At 32.2% G+C, this 21,857-nt stretch overlaps 2 long non-coding RNA genes across 2 annotated transcripts; one reads left to right on the top strand and one right to left on the bottom strand.

Annotated features, from left to right (window-relative positions):
* Window positions 1–1,479: 1,479 nt before the first annotated feature.
* Window positions 1,480–19,118, bottom strand: LOC143072803 (uncharacterized). Its single transcript, XR_012977317.1, has 5 exons — window positions 18,697–19,118; window positions 9,700–9,835; window positions 5,141–5,347; window positions 2,866–3,141; window positions 1,480–2,397 (listed from the first exon to the last, which is right to left on the bottom strand). It is a non-coding gene; the product is annotated as an uncharacterized LOC143072803 (long non-coding RNA).
* Window positions 13,039–21,817, top strand: LOC143072804 (uncharacterized). Its single transcript, XR_012977318.1, has 2 exons — window positions 13,039–13,194; window positions 21,506–21,817. It is a non-coding gene; the product is annotated as an uncharacterized LOC143072804 (long non-coding RNA).
* Window positions 21,818–21,857: the final 40 nt, after the last annotated feature.

The following is a 21,857-nucleotide window of genomic DNA, read 5'->3' on the forward strand; positions in this document are numbered from 1 at the left end:
CATAAATATAGCATTTTATAGGCGAGTCTGAAGTTTTGTTGTGGTTCAGGTAAAAATAAAATCTGGTCAAGAAAGTTCAATGCATTATATTGTTACTATTTATATATATGTTCCTGCACAATTCATCATCTTAAACAGAAACAAAGTAAGAATTGATTTTATTGTCCATAATAATAGTAAGCAAACTTATATTCAAAGTAAAACACAATCAAGTAGATTATTTTTTGTTTAAATATCACATATTTCTTTTACAAGTTATCTATTAATGTGTATAAATAACTGCCATCATTTTTGCATATGCACAAATAAGAATAACAATATAGATATAAGAACAAAGTCAAATACATTCAGTTAAAAATTAACACCTGTCTTTTAATGCTTTTGTCAATAAACAAAACTCTTAAAGAGCCTGTGTTGCTCACCTGCATCTTTCAGAATGGCCACTTTTAAGTAAAAATCATCATAAAAGGAGAATAACTTTATTAGTTAACTTGCAATTTAAGTCATTTTAACGCATTTGTAGATTCTATTCAGCTGAATATTTTTTTGTTTTTAAAGTTTCTATATATCTATTATAGTTTTCAAGATAAAAGGCAAGAAGGAAAAAAAATAGTAATAATTATCATTAAATGGTAAATAACTCAAAAAATTTAAACAAATCAACTAAAGATTTCAGCCATTATGGCTTATCTGTAGATGTTGTCTTAGTGATCATTTTTCTATTACAATTTTTTATCTATCTATATAGTTTTCAAGGAAATAGACAAAACTGCAAAATATTGACTTATTTGTTGATCTTGTCTTGCCAATAATTTTTGCATTTTTAAGTTTTATTTATCTATCATAGTTTTCAAGAAATTGGCAATCCTGGAAAAAATAGGGAAACATCGTCATTAAAGGGCAACAACTTCAATAAGGGGTTGACTGGCGATTTCAATAATGTTGACTTATTTATGAATTTTCTTGTCTTGTTGATCATTTTTGCTATTTAAAGTTTCTGTCTATCTATCATAATTCGAAATAATAGGCAAACATAACTTTTTACTAAACTCAATTAAGGGCAATAACTCGTATAAGAAGTGATCTGACAGTTTTGATGTCAAATGATATTATGTAGATCTCATCATTCTGAAATATTTGTTCCTGCCCAATTTTCTTTATCTATAGCGCTTTCAAGTTAATAGACAAAAATTGCTCTTATGTTTTTAGCCATGTGAACCATGTTTGTCGGCAGGCAGGTTGAGATGACACACTTTTTAAAATAGATATCCTGTTGATAATTTTTGCCATGTTTGGTTAAATTTGGTTCAGTAGTTGCAGAGGAGATGATCTATGTATAATTTAACAGAAGACGACAGTTGACAATAAGTGATGTCAAAAGCTCACAATGGACCTCGTGCCAGGTGAACTAAAAAGGCAAATAGTAATAAAATCTGTATGTATGGTTAAGAGAAAACAGGTTTACAAATAAATAAGATGTTTACTGTAAATATACTTTTATATGTCAGGGCTGGGCTGATAGATGTTACATGATGGTAATTTTTATACAAGAACGGTAAAAGTGACGCCACAAAAATTGAAACATGATCTGTGTTTTGTGGTAATTGGCATTGTGCATATAAGAGGGGCGAAAGATACCAGAGGGACATTCAAACTCCTAGATCAAAAATAAACTGACAACGCCATGGCTACAAAAGAGAAAGACAAACAGACAAACAATAGTACACAAAACACAACATAAGATTCATAACATTTGGTTGAGGCAAACTAAAGTAAGAGAAGGGATACCAAAAAGTCAACAATTTTTCCATTTGTAGAAGGGCATAACTTTAGAACAGTAAAAGTGACGCCACCAAAATTCAAACTTGATCTGTGTTTTGTGGTAATAAGCATTGTGTATAAATTTCATAACATTTGGTTGAGGCAAACTAAAGTTAGAGAAGGGAAACCAATTTTGGGACGGACGTACAGACGGACAAGGGTAAATCGCAATAGCCCCTCCGCTATGGTGGGGGCATAAAAATTGATCTGCACTGATTTTTCAAACTTGTTCTAGACATTGCTGACCTTCGATATAAATTCTATAAATATCTTGCAAGAATAGTACACAGGAGAGCACTTACAAGACTGGATGGATGCAGGGTATTTCTATGTCCCTTGCAATGTGTCAAACAGGGGATGATAAGTAATGGATAATAGATGAATTTCACCATTCTTGCATTTTCTAGTACATTTCCTATGTCACAATAATGTTAATATATATACATATCTATATATCTAGCTCTGATGCTGTATAAATAAACTTTTTGTTGCTTTGTTCTTGAATTACAAAATGTTGTGGCAACAATTTCACTAAGATTTTGTACTAAAAAATAAATGTATTTTAAGAGATTCCACCTCTAGGTGTAATACCACCATTGATTTTCCCCTATTGGTCTTTGTTAAATTTGCACTTTTCAAAAAATTGTGCAGAATTTATCTTTGTTTCAAATAAAGAAATACTTGGCATGAGTAAAGTTTTATCCTGTCCAGTTCTATAGAAAAAGTTTCACATAACATTTCATTGCATATAAGAAAATAACAATCATTGGAAGTTAACCAATCAAATTTCTCCCCTTATTCTATCTGTGTACAAGGTTTAGTAACCATGTAACCTCAAGATTACAAAATTTTCTATAGAAATCACAAATAAAAAATAATGGTGTTTTGAAATACCCAAGACATATGTTTATGACACAGAAATAGTTTTACTGCAATAAAATGTAGAATTAATTACCTACAACGGTCAAATTCAAGGGAATATTTTTTAAGACCTACTTTCGTATGCAACCGGATGTGACGTACCATGATTTGGTGGTATTACACCTCTATATTCATTACTATGAATCAACTTTGGTATTCACTTTAGCTTTGATAGGGTGAGCAGATTCTAGTAACACAAAAGGCAGATTATACTTTTGATATTCCTAATCTTTGTCGGTTTCCTAAACGTAGAAAAGCTTTTATCAGCTGGCTCCTCTCCCTTGCCTTTAATATATCATAAGGTCCAATGAAATGCAGAGTAGCTTTGTCTTCTGGACCTAATTTATCTTTGATATGATTACAATACCTGGGTGATGTAGACAGGCATGTTATCAGTATCTGAAAAGAAAAATCAGTTATACTTAATTAGTATACCACTAGAAAGTTACTTGTTACCTGCCCAAGAGATGGTATAAAAGACACTTTAAAGTTCTGATATTTGTGAATATAGCACACTGGAAAAAAAGTAGAAGTACCCAGTGATCTTGCTCCACAAAATGATACCCCTCCCCCTTGCAAAGTCCATGATTTGCTAAGGGGAAACCCTAAAAATAATTTTAATAAAAAAATTAAAGAACCTCACATACCCCACACCCCCACATTGTCACTTAACAAACAAAATCTCACCAGATTCCTAAGTTCAAAGACTCATAACTCTACAAAAGTCAACTGATAAAAATTTTCTTGTGGATATGCACAATTAACATATAATGTCCTCATAAACTACAAAGTTTCAACTGTTGCAGTAGTATAATTGGGCCAAAAAAGTTCTAAGGGGCATAACTCCTAGAAAAAAAATTGAATCGTAATTTCCTGCAATAAGCTCATCTACATATTAGTATGTCCTTATTATCTACAAAGTGTCATGAAATTTTGTTGTGTGGTTTCAGAGAAGTTGCGATGACAAACTGTTGCAGTAGTATATTTTGGCCAAAATTCTAAGTTAAAGGGGCATAACTCCTACAATAAAAATTGAATCATAATTTCCTGCCGATATGCACATCTACATAGTAAGTCCTTATTATCTACAAAGTTTCATGAAATTCTGTTGTGTGGTTTCAGAGAAGTTGGGATGACAAACTGTTGCAGTAGTATATTTTGGCCAAAATTCTAAGTTAAAGGGGCATAACTCCTACAAAAAAAAATTCGTAATTTCCTGTCGATATGCACATCTACATAGTAAGTCCTTATTATCTACAAAGTTTCATGAAATTCTGTTGTGTGGTTTCAGAGAAGTTGGGATGACAAACTGTTGCAGTAGTATATTTTGGCCAAAATTTTAAGTTAAAGGGGCATAACTTCTACAAAAAAAAAAAATCGTAATTTCCTGTCGATATGCACATCTACATAGTAAGTCCTTATTATCTACAAAGTTTCATGAAATTCTGTTGTGTGGTTTCAGAGAAGTTGGGATGACAAACTGTTGCAGTAGTATATTTTGGCCAAAATTCTAAGTTAAAGGGGCATAACTCCTACAAAAAAAAATTCGTAATTTCCTGTCGATATGCACATCTACATAGTAAGTCCTTATTATCTACAAAGTTTCATGAAATTCTGTTGTGTGGTTTCAGAGAAGTTGGGATGACAAACTGTTGCAGTAGTATATTTTGGCCAAAATTTTAAGTTAAAGGGGCATAACTTCTACAAAAAAAAAAATCGTAATTTCCTGTCGATATGCACATCTACATAGTAAGTCCTTATTATCTACAAAGTTTCATGAAATTCTGTTGTGTGGTTTCAGAGAAGTTGGGATGACAAACTGTTGCAGTAGTATATTTTGGCCAAAATTCTAAGTAAAAGGGGCATAGCTGCTACAAAAAAAAAAAAATCGTAATTTCCTGTCGATATGCACATGTACATAGTAAGTCCTTATTATCTACAAAGTTTCATGAAATTCTGTTGTGTGGTTTCAGAGAAGTTGGGATGACAAACTGTTGCAGTAGTATATTTTGGCCAAAATTCTAAGTTAAAGGGGCATAACTCCTACAAAAAAAAATCGTAATTTGCTGTCGATATGCACATCTACATAGTAAGTCCTTATTTGTTGTGTGGGGTATAATAAACTGCTGACACAGAGAAATGTCTTGCTGTCAGCAGAAAATTCTGAAAAAGACAATTTGAGGGACAGCAGCATTGACAATTAATACGAAGTCGCTAGACCATGACATCGGGGCAAGGCATCCAAATAACTAAACTGATTTGTACTGATAGTAATGCAATTTTATAGAAAATATCATTTATCTATCAAAAGGGATCATTAATTTTACTGGACTGAAAGTATTGATCATTTAAGAGTTGATCGAAACATTTTAATCAATAAGCTATATATTAACATTACCTTTGTCTCATGGAGCAAAAGGCCAAGACATTGTTTTATGAAGCAAGAATTGCCTAGTCCAATGATCAGCTGTCCAACATGTTGGCTAAATCCTCTTATCTTTGATGGATCCATAGTTTGAAGTGTCTCCTTATCAATAGCCTCTGGTTTTTGTCTAGTATCATGAATCTTTTGATCAACTAATGAATCATTGGTTGAAACTTTAACCTAAGAACAAGGAAAACCATATAGGACCCACTAATTCATAATTAATAACTACTGTACATTCAGAAATTATTGCAAGGTTTCTTTATACAAATAATTTGACTGGTTTAATATCGCAATAATAACTAGAGGCTCTTAAGAGCCGGTGTTGCTCACCTTGGTCTATGTGTTGCAGTGCATATTAAACATAGGACACTCTACATTTTTTAAGACAAGAATAGAATTCATGACAAAACTCTCTGTTTTTGTGTCAGTGACTTGTTTGTAGAACTTACTTTACTAAACATTCTTGCTTACAGTTATCTCTATCTATAATGAGCTTGGCCCAGTAGTTTCAGAGCAGAAAATTTTTGTAGAAGATTAACTCCTGAAGTGGTCAATTGACAATTTTGATCATGGTGACTTATTTGTAGAGCTTACTTTGCTGTTTACAGTTTATCTCTTTCTATTATAATATTCAAGGTTATAACCAATAAACTGCTTCGCTGAGCGCAGCTGGATACGCCCCCAGAGGTCCAACCCTGAACAGTTGGGGCAAAAATGGACACAATATTCAAGCTTGATACAGGTCTGAATTTGGATTGTAATTAAATATTTGACATATTATAGGTTTCTGAATAAATGTAGCCAAAGAACTTGGAATTGGTTATATGAATAAAACCCCAAAACTCGGAAACGGTAATTCTGAAATTTATAAAAAATGAAAGGGAGCTCACGTCAATAGATATAAACAATTCACCAAAGTTTCATGCATATTGGTTAAAGTTTTTTTGAGTTAATGTCCGACATGTTGACGAAGGACTGACGGACAGACGGTCAACGGTATACCATAATACGACCCGTAAACGGGCATATAAAAACTGCAAAATTTCCTTAAAATTAACAATTCAGGGGCAGCAACCCAACAACAGGTTGTCTGATGCATTTGAAAATTTCAGGGCAGAAAGATTTGTACCTGATGAACAATTTTACTCCTTCTCAGATTTGCTCTAAATGCTTTAGTTTCAGATATATAAGCCAAAAACTGCATTTTACCACCAGGTTCTATTTTTAGCCATGGCAGCCATCTTGGTCAATGGGTGTAGTCATCAGATACATTTTTTAAAGAAGATACCCTAAGCATAATTTAGGCCAAGTTTGGTTTAATTTGGCACAGTAGTTTCAGAGGAGATTTTTGTAAAAGACTACAATAAAATGCTCCGCTGGGCGCAGCTTGATACGACCGCAGAGGTCGAACCCTGAACAGTTGGGGCAAGTATGGACACAACATTCAAGCTTGATACAGCACTGAATTTGGATTGTGATTAAATATTTGACATAGCATAGGTTTCTGACACAGAATGTGCTCTAAGAACTAAAAAATTTTTTAATTTACCTATTCAAACCATATCATTATCATTTGCTTTTATATATAAATCAGAAATAACCAATTTAAAATGGAAAATTTTAAAGTAAAAAAAAGTAAAAAAAAATCCCCCCCCCCTTATTTTGTGAACCCCCTTATGATTCATCACCCCCAAACTCAATCCCAGCCTTCCCTTTGTGGTATGGTACCTTGCAGTACAATTTCATAGAGATCTATACACCTGAACACAAGTTATTGTCTGGAAACTAGAAAAATGCTTGTTTTTTTGGCCCCTTTTTGGCCCCATATTCCTAAACATTTAAAGCAATTACCCCCAAACTCAAACCCAGCTTTCCCTTTGTGATATGGAACCTTGTAGTACAATTTCATAAAGATCCATACACTTACACACAAGTTATTGTCCTGACTCTAGAAAAATTCTTGTTTTTTTACCCTTTTTGGCCCCTAATTTCTAAAATTTTGAAGCAATTACTCCCAAAATCAATCCCAGCCTTCCCTTTGTGGTATGGTACCTTGCAGTATTATTTCAGAGAGATCCATAACTTAACACAAGTTATTGTCTGGAAACTAGGAAAATGCTTATTTTTGGCCCCCTTTTCTTAAACATTTGGGCAATTACCCCCAAACTCAATTCCAGCTTTCCCTTTGTGATATGGAACCTTGTAGTACAATTTCAGAAAGATCCATAGACTTACACACAAGTTATTGTCATGAAACTAGAAAAATGCTTGTTTTTTGCCCCTTTTTTGGCCCCTAATTCCTAAAATTTTGAGGCAATTACCCCCAAAATCAATCCAAACATTCCCTTTGTGATATGGAACCTTCCAGTACAATTTCAGAGAGATACATACACTTGCACAAGTTATTGTCTGGAAACTAGAAAAATGCTTATTTTTGGCCCATTTTTGGCCCCTTATTCCTAAACGTTTTGGGAAATTACCCCCAAACTCAATTCCAGCTTTCCCTTTGTAATATGGACCCTTGCAGTACAATTTCAGAAAGATCCATACACTTACACACAAGTTATTGTCATGAAACTAGAAAAATGCTTGTTTTTTGCCCCTTTTTTAGCCCCTAATTCCTAAAATTTTAAGGCAATTACCCCCAAAATCAATCCAAACATTCCCTTTGTGATATGGAACCTTTTGGTACAATTTCAAGAGAGATCCATACACTAACACACAAGTTATGTCAGGGAGTTACAAAAATGCTTATTTTTGGCCCCTAATTCCTTAACTGTTGGTACCATAATCCCCAAAATCAATCCCAACCTTCCTTTTGTGGTATTGAACCTTATGGTAAAATTTCATAGAGATCCATTCACTTAAACTAAAGTTAGAGTGCGAAAACCAATCGGTCTTCGGACGACGACGACGTCATACCAATATATATATATATATATACGACCACAAATTTTTTTTGCGGTCGTATAAAAATTTACGAAAAATTGTGAAAAAATGACTTTAAAGGGCAATAACTCTTTTTGGGGTGAATTGACAATTTTTGTCATGTTTGACTTATTTGTAGAGCTTACTTTCATGACTTTGCTGAACAATTTTTCTGTTTACAGTTTATCTCTATCTATCAGTCAGGGGCGTTACTTAAACAAGTTATTTTTTTTAATTACCTAATATATAAGTAATTTTTTATTTTAAAAATAATAAAATTACTTAATAGAGTTATTTTAATTTTCAATAGAAACATAGACTAAATGTAGTTTTCATGATTTTTAAAACACCATTTTATATGATAAAATAAAGAATTTATCAGATTTGAGAGGAGTATAGAGATAAAGGGTTACTTTGAAAATAATGACAAAAATATTATTTGAATAAGTTATTTTTAACATTTTTGAAAAAAAATAGCAATTACACTTACCTATTAAAGGCACATAATTGAATTAGGTTACAAATTATAAATAACTTCAGGTCTTAATTAATTCACAAGTATCAATCTATTTATATCAGTCTACCTTCAAGATTTTAGAGGAAAATGATAATTTAATAGTCCCAAGAGACCAATCTTTGACCCAGAAGCGTCGTTATGAAAGATAAGTGCGTTGGAAAGTTAATTAGTGTTTCTGAAGAATTAGTTTTTATATATCAAGGGAAAAATAACCAGATAACTGTGAAAATTATTTAAAGCTAGTAAAATCTGTATTCTTAAACACCTATAAAAATAATATTTAGAAAAATAACTTATATAAGTTATATTTAAATTAGCCTCGTTTTCAACATTACTTGTATAGGTAATTTTAATTGTTACTTGTTTAAGTAATGGCCCTGACTGATCTATTATAATATTCAAGATAATAACCAAAAACTGCAAAATTTCCTTAAAATTACAAATTCAGAGGCAGCAACCCAACAACGGATTGTCTGATGCATCTGAAAATTTCAGGGCAGATAGATCTTGGCCTGATGAACATATTCACCCCCATGTCAGATTTGCTCTAAATGCTTTAGTTTCAGAGATATAAGCCAAAAACTGCATTTTACACCCATGTTCTATTTTTAGCCATGGTGGCCATCTTGGTTGATGGGCGGGGTCATCGGATAGTTTTTTTATAACTAGATACCCTAAGGATGATTTAGGCAAAGTTTGCTTTAATTTGGACCAGTAGTTTCAGAGGAGATGATTTTTGTAAAAGTTAAGGGACGACGACGACGATGGACGCCAAGTGATGAGAAAAGCTCACTTGGCCCTTTGGGCCAGTTGAGTAAAAATTGCATTCTGATATCTGATACATAGTTTATATTTTCATGGTACATGTTCATGGATTTTAGTTTTTTGAAAAAAATCAGTGGAGAAATTTTAAGCCATCTGATATAAACCTTCGATATAAATTCTTTAAATATTTGGCAAGAATAGTACACAGGAGAGCACTTACAAGACTAGACTTAAGAAATCTGCATACATTGGAAATGAAAATTAATTGTTGACACACAAGCCTGAAATTTTTTTACTTTATTTATATATGAAGAAGTACCTCTGCAACTGTCATTATCTGTATCTGTGTTACATCCGTTACATCAAGCATTTCATTTGATGAAATTATGAAAGTTAAGTCTGGAACTGCCACAACACGTACATCCTTGATCATGGTTTCCTCGACCAATCCTATACTACAAAAAGAACCATTTTCAAAATTAACCTTTCATCATTTTCATATACAGGGTACCAGGATTTGATAATTTAGGTCGAGTCAATCGATTGCGATCTTGTTTTAATCAGTTATTTAAGGTGGTTACAATATTTCATGGATTTTAAATATGTCAAGGGCTAAATATTTTTGTGAGGTTTTTTGTTCATGCTTTTCTTGTCACTGATTTTGATCTTCCTTAATGTTTATAGGACAAGGTACAATTTGGGGTAAAATTTTCCTTAACATAAACTGTAATCCAATGAAATATTTGGCTTCTATTCTTGTATGAAATATTTGCCTTTCATTGGTTACACAACCATAAATAGAGGCTCTAAAGAGCCTGTGTCCCTCACCATGGTCTATGTGCATATTAAACAAAGGACACAGATGGATTCATGACAAAATTGTGTTTTGGTGATGGTGATGTGTTTGTAGATCTTACTTTACTGAACATTCTTGCTGCTTACAATTATCTCTATCTATAATGAACTTGGCCCAGTAGTTACAGTGGAAAATATTTTGTAAAAAATTACAAAAATTTACAAAATTTATGAAAATTGTAAAAAAATGACTATAAAGGGCAATAACTCCTTTAGGGGTCAATTGACAATTTTGGTCATGTTGACTTATTTGTAGATCTTACTTTGCAGTACATTATTACTGTTTACAGTTTATCTCTATCTATAATAATATTCACGATAATAACCAAAAGCTGCAAAATTTTCTTAAAATTACCAATTCAGGGGCAGCAACCCAACAACGTGTTGCCTGATTGGTCTGAAAATTTCAGGGCAGATAGATCCTGACCTAATGAACAATTTTATCCTGCAAGATTTGCTCTAAATGCTTTGGTTTCAGAGATATGAGCCAAAAACTGCATTTTACCCTATGTACTATTTTTTAGCCATGTCAGCCATCTTGGTTCGCGGGCGGGGTCATCAAACACATTTTTGAAACGAGTTACCCTTATGATGATTGTGGACAAGTTTGGTTAAATTTGTCTAAGTAGTTTCAGAGGAGAAGATTTTTGTAAAAGATTACAAAAATTTACGAAAAATGGTTAAAAATTGACTATAAAGGGCAATAACTCCTTAAGGGGTCAACTGACCATTTTGGTAAAGTTGACTTATTTGTAGATCTGTCTTTGTTGAACATTATTGCTGTTTACAGTTTATCTCTATCTATAATAATATTCATGATAGAAGTTTCCATGTCAAAATTAGACCTTCTTATTCAGTGACTCATACTATAGTAAGTCATTTTTGTGTTTGAAACAATTGACAAAGGTATCAACTAACTGGATCTGGATGGTAAGTATTACTTTTGATTTCACAGCACTCACTTCATACTAACAACATTTCACTTGAGCAATCTGCTAAAACATTTTACCAGTTGATCAGTTAGTTGGAGAAGAAATCTAACTGCAATTTGGTAAACTGTTTTGGCCATTGCTATTGTGATACCCCAAAGGTCACTGGATAAGCACAGTAATAAGTTTTTTACATCTTGTGTTGAAAACCTGAGGACTGACAGATGTATGAGCAAAACTCATGATTATGCAAAATTAAATCAATTTGTACAAAAGAAATTTACTAAGTCAGAACAAGTAAAATTTTCAATTCCACCAGTCACAATAAATGGTCTATTTAATGAGATGATCAAACTTGACATTAATAAATCCACCGGATCTGATAACATAGGACCAAAAATTTTAAAATTGAGTGCTCCTTTCATAACGTCATCTTTAACTTACATTTTTAACAGAATAATAGATACAAGTACATTACCCAGTGTTCTAAAGAATGCAAGAGTAACCCCTGTTTTTAAAGCTGGTGAAAAATTCATGGCAACAAATTATAGACCAATTTCTGTACTTCCCGTTTTATCAAAACTTTTAGAAAAGCATGTTTCAAAACATTTGTATGACTACCTAAAAAGATTAGATCTTTTACACCCAGCACAGTCTGGGTTTCGACAAGAACACTCTTGCCAAACTGCCCTTATCAATATCATAGATAAATGGATACAGGATATGAATGATGGTAATATCAACTTAGCAGTCCTGTTGGATTTTAAGAAAGCTTTTGATGTAGTAGATCATGATATTCTCTGTAAAAAACTTGAAATTTATGGATTTGATAATACTGCTGTTTCTTTTTTTAAATCATATTTGAATGAAAGAACTCAACAAGTACAAATTGGTAATGCTCATTCTGAAAAACTTTATATCAAGTATGGTGTCCCCCAAGGCTCCATATTAGGCCCCCTTCTGTTTATATTATACATAAACGACCTTCCTATTTATATGCAAAATTGTTGCACTGATTTATATGCCGATGATTCAACTTTACATCTTTCTGGTAATTGTTATCAAACTCTACAGTCAAAGGTACAAGAAGATTTACATGGTGTAGAGGAATGGTGCAATGATAACAATATGTTCATCAATAAAAATAAAACAAAATATATGATTATTGGAACGAAGCAAAGAGCAATGCCACATTACAATGAGAGTTGTTTAACTATTAACAATCAAGTGATACAATCTTCCACATGTGAAAGTCTTTTAGGCATTAAAATTGACCCTTCCCTCACATGGACAAACCAAATTGATGTGATCTGCTCAAAAATATCATCTAGACTATATCTACTATTAAAGATTAAAAAATTTCTAAATCTAGACTGCAGAAAATTATTCTATAATGGTTATATCTTGCCACTAATTGATTATTGTTGTATAGTGTGGAGTAGTTGTAGCAGTGAGGGTTTAAAAAGGATATTAAAATTACAAAAGAGGGCTGCTAGATTAATACTAGAAACAGACCCATTCGCTCCTTCTGCACCCTTATTCAAACATTTAAACTGGATGACAGTTGAACAGAGAATAAAATATCATAAGTTAGTGATGACATTTAAGTGCATTAAAAATGATGCCCCATCATATCTTACTAACAAGTTTCATTATGTTTCAGACAGAAATCCATACCCCTTGAGAAATGCTGTTCAAGGAAACCTCATACTCCCTAAACCAAAAACAGAATTGTTCAAAAAATCTTTTATGTATTCTGAAATTAGAAATTTAGTTTTTTTCTGTTAAAGACTTTTTTAAATAACAAAGTATTATTACTATATCATTTAAATTGAAAATTTAAATATATTTGAGTATGGTATCCGATCTCGAGGTGCACGAGAATTCTGAGGTTCAGGTAAACAAAGATACGCCATCTTTTATACCGGCAAATGAGAAAGATATGTCCAGAACCAAAACCACTGGTAAAACTAAGAAAAAGCCGTCAAAGTCATCTGCATTGCAACAGGAATATGACAAGAAAATCAAAGGTTTGCAAGACAATTTTGATAGTAAGCTTGACACTTTATTTAACATGATGCAATCGTTGGCCAATGTTAGAGGGGCAAATAAAAACGAGAGTATAGTTCAGAATAGGGATACGCAAGGTATGCCCAGATCTGAAACTAATCCAGATTCAAGGGGTCAGAATAGAGATACACAAGGTTTGCTCAGATCTGACACCCTTAGACCCATTATTCCACTAGTTTTGAATCTAGACGAGGATTTGGGTTCTCCTAGAATATCTAGGAATATAGATTTTGACACAAGGTCGGAAATTTTTATATGTTACAGGCATTTTCTAAATTTAGGCATTTTGTAAAATGCCTAAAAATTTTAGGCAATCTATAAAATGCCTGCAAGATTCAGTCATTATACATTAATGACTAATTTTTCTAGGCATTTTACAAAATGCCTGGAAAAATTACAAGGCATTTTACAAAATGCCTGAAATTATTTTTAAGAAAGAAATATTCAAAATAAAATAAAATGAAATCAAGCTAGAGATTTTGCCCATCCAGTGCCCACTCCCATGGTGGGCTGGTGGACAAAGCAAAATCCACCTGAGCTGTAGTGTACCTGGAAACGTTTTTCATTTTTTCGTTTTATTTTTGGAGGGAATCAAATAAATCATATTTTTAAAGATCAAAACAATATGAGGCTTAAACTCTTGAACCGCTATTTGATAGATACAAATCTACTGTTTAATGTGAAACAAGAATTATGCTTGTAGGTTTGATATAAAGGATGTTTTGGAGAGTTTAGATTTCTAATCAAATATTATGTTAATATTCAGGAAAACACAAAACTGAGGTTGCTATAGTGACAAAACTAAGTCGGTGACCCCAAATTTTTTTTTATCATATTTTGTTCCTCAAATCATGAAATACCTTAACACAAAATTTTATGGAATAATCACTGGTAGAAATGACTAGGTTGTTTGGTCTTTAAAAGTGATTGTCGGTTTGTCTGTCATTCCTGTTAAATAAAAAAATATTTTTGTTGTAATTAATCAGTCCTGCCTCTCCCCCAACCACTATACATGCTACATGTATAATAGAGGCATTTTAATCTAGATTTTAAAATAAGCTCTGGATATAAAAAAAAAATTGGGACCTGGGTTTGTATTTGTCTCTTTGTTTTTCTGATTTTGACTTGCGCTACATTATTCACTTATTCAGCAACTAAATTAATATACATGTATCATTCATCTGAGTTTTATTTACACAAGGCCAAGGGGAAGAAATTCATGAAAGTGTTGTGACCAAAGATGGCAGGTAGTGACTGTGTTAGCTTTTAATAAATTTATTTATGCAGTTAATAGTGGTGAAACCTTAATCTGATGATACGTTAAAGAGGGAAACTCTAGCATGTTTAGTGAAAAGAAGATACATGTAGATCAAGACAAAAAAAAAACCAGCAAACTAGAAACAGCAGAGAATGACAGTTGACACATAAACTCAGAAATAAAAAGACAAATAAAAAACACAGACCCATAAAACATTGTAAAATGATTGATGAACACTTAAGATTTAAGGGCAAGGACGTATATTAGAATGTTAGTTATACATATTATACGTCCTTTACAAAGGGGCAAGGACTGAGCAGTATGCGTAGCAATAAGCATGAGTATCAAATCCAATATACTGAGACAAATATTATGCATGAGAAGAATAATCGGCATCAAAATAGACAACCATAAATATATTGGAGAACAGAGTTGGTAGTTTTAGAGAAAATTTACCCATACACGTAAGACAGATGCATTGTCAGAATAATGAGACATTGGAATAATGGCCTGTCAGAGTATTGGGCTGTCAGAAGAGTGGGCTTTCAGAATAATGGAAATTGTCACTGTTTTTGAGAGCCTGTTGTACATGAGTGACAAGATCAAGATTTGGTAGAAAGGAGACTTCCCAAAGTATATGAAGTATGTTTAAAAAATTGAAAACAACACAATTAATAATTTCTTGCGTCTGAAGCGCTTTTCTGGATTTACTTTCATCACGAAACTCAAAGCCAAACATTTGAAATCCGAAGATGTAGAAGTACCGAAACCGTTGAAGAGCTATATCATCATGATCATGTATATGTCAAAAATACATAAATAAATAACCAAATTCATCAAAAGCCAACTTTGTCTGAGGGGGATGAAACCTTACCTGTAGTTTCTTAATGATTTCAAAATTTATAACTGGACAATTTTAGTAAAGTTTTTAAAATCATGTCAGTACAGAAGTCCTGACTACTGACAAAAACTGACTGAGCTGATGATACCTTTAAATGTCAACACTTTATTCATATTAATATACTATGAGGATCTCCTGTAGTTGGAGATCGCAATACTGGTATACCAGTATTGTCCACAATACTGGTATAAAAATTTTGTACCATTATTGTATTTTTTTTTTAAAACAACAAAACTGGTACAATACTGATATACCAGTATTGTAGTTGTATTGTTGACTATACTTTAAGGTGTATAATGAAAAATGGATTTTTAGCAAAATTAGATAGAATGAAATTCAAAACAGAGTGGCTGTAGCCATTGATTGACACATTAAATTCATTCATTGACTGGGACAATTTACGTGAACGTTTGTCTGTAACGACCACTGTTCACGACGTACCTACGAATTTAAACTGTGGGGTCACCAAAGGTTTCTTAACGCCTTTAATTATAAAATAATTCGAAAAATTAATCAGGAATAACCTGTATGTTTTGATTTATATAATTGATATAAATGAAAACATCGTGTTATTTCTGATTAATTTTTCGAATTACTTTATTAAGGTGTTGAGAACCTTTGGTGACCCCATGGTTAAAGTGTCTTTAAAAAGTACATAGTGAGCAGTGGTCGTTACATACAAACATTCACCTAAATTGTCCCAGTCAATGGATGAATTTTATGTGTCAATCAATGGCCACAGCCACACTGTTTTGAATTTCATTCTAGTGAAGTTCAAAGGGAGATTAAATGAACATCATGAACATGATGAACTTAAAAAGATTATAGATTATAGAGGATAATTGTGAAATCAATTAATAACCAGTTAAAAATAATTACTATACTTGTACATGTACAAATAGCCAAAAGATTATTGTAATTAAGTCATGTTATTCAAACAATTGTTAATCATTGTTAATTAAATATAAATAATTGCTAATAATTTTATCATATTTCTATGTTTTATTTAAAATTCAATTGAGATAAAATAAAATAAAATAAAAGCTTAATGTTATTAACTGAGTTATTATTAATTGTAATAAATTCAAGCAAATTATTACACTTAAGGTGGCACAGTAGTATTTCCTGGCCCATAAGGGATAATGATAGCCTTTTTAGAATTTTCACCACTTTCTAACACTGCAAAAAATTCTACATTCACAGTTAACTGAAGTACTTTCATTTTACTATTCAGAAATGAATTTGAATATGTATCATGACCGTTTACTTTTTTTGCTATTTTTAAAAACCTAAGGCCACTAGTACTTTTAGGTATTTTATGGTGCAGTGAATACAAAATTTAAAAAAATTATCAAAAATTCATTTTCATCTGTATGTAAAATTATTTCATATTTCCTACACCTGATTCATCCCTCAGTTTGGTAAAGTATGTTCAGTTGATACTGTATTTTTTGTCCAATCACACTGTTTAGATACATTTACCTAAGTAGGGTACACAAAAGAGCAACCTAAATTCTGGAATGCGAATACTACCGTGCCACCTATAACAGCATTTACATGTATGCCATCATACAAATGTATATTTTTTACAGATATTTTAATACATGTATACTAAGAGCGTATGCATTTGTTGGTCTTTATTAATCTTTCTCAATAAACATGATACAAGATACATGTATCAGTATCCATTTAACATAAAAAGTTGCTTAATAGGGAAACCTGATTATAATCAAATTAACTAGTTTTTCAACATAAATGTTAAGGGTAGCACTAGTTAAAGCAGTTGATTCAGAACCATGGGCAATACAATTTGTTGCAGATATACAATGTACTCGATCTACTGGTACAAATACTCAAATACTAATACATGTACATGCATAACACAAGAACTCCTACAGTAAGAAAGCAACACAGTTGCTTTCTCAACGAGCTTGAAATCTACTAAGCATAAGAGAAAGACTGGATACATAAATATCAATTTTGTAAGTGGGGGTTGCAGAAATGCCATCTGTTAATAAACAATACCAATGCTGATGATACAGAAGCTATAACAGCCATGACAGCATTAATGTCAATATAAAATTCACTAAAATATACTATTGAGTCTTGGAAAGAGAGAGCTGGAAGAAAACATAGAAGAATGTAATAAATTGTTTGTTAACCTTCACTATGAAAATCAGCCCCCTATCTAATATGGCTGAACTAACTGTGAAGAGCCCTATTCCTTATAAAATTGTCTTTTCATATGTTAATATCATTAAGTATATATATATGTGACACCTTTAATAAAAGATTAATTACCTATATGTATTGCTTATTTAAAAAAAAAACCACAATACTGGTACAGGTCCTACTAAAATGCGCCCGGGAGTGCCCGGGTGAAGAAAAAGCGCCCAGGGAAAAGAAAAAATGCCCGGGGAAGAAAAAATAGCGCCCGGGGAAAAGAAAAGGCGCCCAGGGAAAATATATAGATATTTTATTAGCATGAGACAACTTTGTGTTGATGAAATAAGTTATGCACATTAATTTTTTTAATTTAAGACAAGTAATTTTCAAATTCAGACAATAGACATTTGTCATGTTTGTAATCAAACAAGTATGAATGTTTCAATTTTAACAATAATATAATTTATGAATACTATTTCGAAAGACTGATTATAATTGATCACAGTTTATGCGGAAAATTGACATCAAAGGCATGTTTTTCAAAAACGATATCAAAATGAAAAATGTAAAAAAAAACGACTTAAATTTCACAGATTAATATTACTTTTATCAAAATTAAAAGAGTTACACATAATACATCAGCAAATAAAGCAGTAGTAAACATGTACCGTAAAAGCCAGGATTTTGGTTTAAATTTAAAACTAAGCATTAAAACCTTGATAAGCATAGCCATTGAAACAGTTTAAGTTTAAAAAAAAAAGATATAATAAATGTATATCAGCATCTGCATAAATTAGTGTTCACCATGCAGTTGCAAAATTTTTAGACTTCAGGCATCATATCCACATTCATATTAAGGACAAAACAAGCAATGATTATTTATTCTTTTTAAGGAAAAACTTTATTGTTATAAAATATTATTATTTTATTCTCCCGGGCGCTAATTTTCCTTCCCCAGGCGCTTTTTCCTTTCCCCCAGCGCTTTTTCCTTTCCCCGGGAGCTTTTTAGTAGGACCGACTGGTACAAAATTTGTATACCAGACTAACCAGTATTGTGCACAATACTAGTATACCAGTATTGCAATCACCAACTACAGGAGATCCTACTATGATACTAGCCTGAATACATCAATTTACCATTCATCAATATCTTTTTCTAACTCTGGAAAGAATGATTCTCCATTGCTCAATGTAACCTTTTCCTTGTCTGTTAACATATCAGCTATTTCACTTATAGGAAAATTGAAATTTATACTTTTCTTTATATCTGCCACATGGCACTTTTGGTGCTCCGAAAGAGGTCGAAAGGCCCCTGTTTCTTCGTAAATCATATTCAGGATATCCTGTGGTGAATCGTGAAATTTTTTGTTGTAAAAAATTCCTAGCGATTCCAGACAAAATATATTCCATTTAGATGTACTTGACGGAAATTTATCAACTGAATCGCCGAGATATGATGATGTTTCACTACTTGTAACTGAAGTTTTCTTAGATTTACGATTTTTTTTCCCCCCATACAAGCCAGATAAACCTTCAAATCCAATGCACAATTCTTCCACAGATTTTGACCCTTCTGCCATGTTTACAAACCAGCTTTGATATTTCGACCCAAAAAAACTCGGCTCATTACACACTCGGCCTATCACAGTTCTCGGTCTGTATTAGTTAGATGCGTGTGTGCGCGTACCCGAGCAGGCTTCGGGCCCAGTTTTCATGTTGGTCCAAATTAGGGTCAAAATTTAACTGTGTTTTATAAGGTATGGGGGAAAACCGGGATTCAGAATATTTGTTTTTGTAATCTGCTTGACCACAATATCTTATTCATCAAATTAGGGATCTTAGATAAAAGGTAAAAACTTGTATTTACAATGTACAGCTCATATACTGCCATTAGATTAAAACACTGATTAGATTTAAAATTTAAAAAAAAATTAAAAAAATGGATAAAACTTAAAATTAATAAATTGTTTCATTAAAATCTAAAAAAAAAAAAAATCATTAATTCATGTTGTTAATTTATTTTAACAATTATTTATGTTAAAATAGAACATTGAGGGTCAATTTAGATATAACTTATCAACTAGCAACAAGTTTAATTCTCTATTTTAATGGAGTATTTAAGGTTGGAATGACAAATAAAAATATCATTAATAACCATGATGATATGTTACTATGTATACCCATTCTCATGACCGGCACTAGCTAGAATTTTAGATGATGGATTGTTTATCAGCAAGGAGTCAAGTACAATTGTTCATTATCCTTCACTGAATTTCTGTACTCTTGCAGTTAATATGCAGAGTATAAATGTTATATTTATTTCACTGTAATTCTGCTCTCTTGGTATGTAATGCATATGACCCAGTCTTTGCAGATTCTTTCTATACCATGTATACATTTAGCTACTAATTGAGATTTTGGTATCCGACGATTGGTGGAACTGTCAAATAATAATTGGAGTAGATCATTTTCAGATTCAATGATGTAGTCGTAGTTGATCTGATTTCCAATCATCAAATGTTTGAGTCTGATATGGTGAATTTTTCTGACCGGGTTAAGGCTTTTGCAATTCACAAGAAAATGTTTATAGTCTTCTGTTTCTTCCTTACATAGTTTGCACTCTGCAGATTTTGTTGAATCAAAGCGGTTATTTATACTTTGAGTTTTATACGTTCCAGTAAGTATTCTGGCTTTAATTATGCCTTTAGCAACATCTCTCTTGTTGTCTCTGACACTGCTCCAACAATTATTAGGACTTCGGAAATTCCATTTGCTTATTTCCATATAATTTAATGTTGATTTTGTTTCAGCTATCTCAGACCATTTTGTTTTCCATGTTGAATCTATCATATCATGGGGAAATCTTTTCCAGTTTTTCTTTGGATTTAAGACTATCTCATGCGCATGCGCAGAGGGCAATCCATATGACTTGAGAATATGATCCACTTTGGTATACCAGCATCTTTTGTCGCTAATTGTCTGATTCCTATTTTGTACTCAATTTAATTTGTATCTTTTGAAATTCTAAGGAATAGAGAAATCATTGCCTTGTGGACGAGTTGTTCAATGGATTCTGCTCCAAGCAAAATATATATTGCAGCATCTGCAGTTCGTTGTGGTAGAGATAGCAGAATGTTTAAATGTCTTTTTCTGAAAATTCTCCAATTTCAAAATATAAGTCTAAGTAAAATTTAGAATTCCAAAGCCGTATAGCATTCTTTGTATGACAAATGTTTTCCACAGTTTATATGAAATCAACGGGTTTACTCCATTTATTCCATGTAAGCCTGCTCCCATGAGAGAATACATGGTAACTCTAGCAGTGGATATTCTGTTGACTACATTTGGGAATCAGGTTATTCTTTAAAGAAAAAATACATACCCCCTCCTTGAAGATAAAATGATTGTTCCGTTATTGTAATCATATACATGCACAATCTTTTCACAGTCATTATAATATTTTTAACTTGTATCACGGCATGTTTTTTCAAATAATTCCATAATGAGATTTAAACAAGACTGAAAAATAAAAAGAATGCAGCCTTATTTAAACAACGAGATAAACAAAAAAACACACTATTTTTTTGTCACGGAAGAGCTACTTTTATGTTCTAAATTGGAGTGGGTGAATTGGTGATTCGACGTTCGTTAGTTTTTCTTTGAATTGCTTATAGTTTAAGCACATTGATAGTGGGTCTTCCAATGGATAGAAACAAGTGTCTGTGTTTAAGCACTATGTTTTATCATCTGGAAAATTTTAACAATGAAGTAGAACATATTTACATGGATTTTAAATATGGAATTAGAATTGCTTATAAATAAATAGACATACGACATATACCAGCTTGGGCTTTCAGTCACATTAACAAGTCTAGAACCACCCTCGAAATATTTAAATAAAAAGGGAATGCAGTTCATAATTTAAAAATATATTGTTTATCTCCAGGGGAAGGCAAAAAGAAAGTAGGATGGACAACACAATTTGGAGCTTGGTACAAAGAGGAGAATAAAATTGAGAATGGAAATGGGGAATGTGCCAAAGAGACAACAACCCGTCCATAGAAAAAAACAACAGCAGAAGGTCACCAAAAATAAAAAATAAAAAAACGTTACTCTATATTTAAGAAATGTCATCCTTTTTCTGCCAAATTATATGCATATCGGTCAACTTTGAAGCAATTTATCTAAAAAATACATAAGGATGGTGACATGTGTCGCCATACATGCACAGACTCACAATAAAATTCTGGAATTGTTAGTTTTTTTTAATTTTTTCTCCATATATAAGAGATCATAAT

This window comes from Mytilus galloprovincialis, chromosome 4 (assembly GCF_965363235.1).
Source record: "Mytilus galloprovincialis chromosome 4, xbMytGall1.hap1.1, whole genome shotgun sequence".
Taxonomy (NCBI): domain Eukaryota; kingdom Metazoa; phylum Mollusca; class Bivalvia; order Mytilida; family Mytilidae; genus Mytilus; species Mytilus galloprovincialis.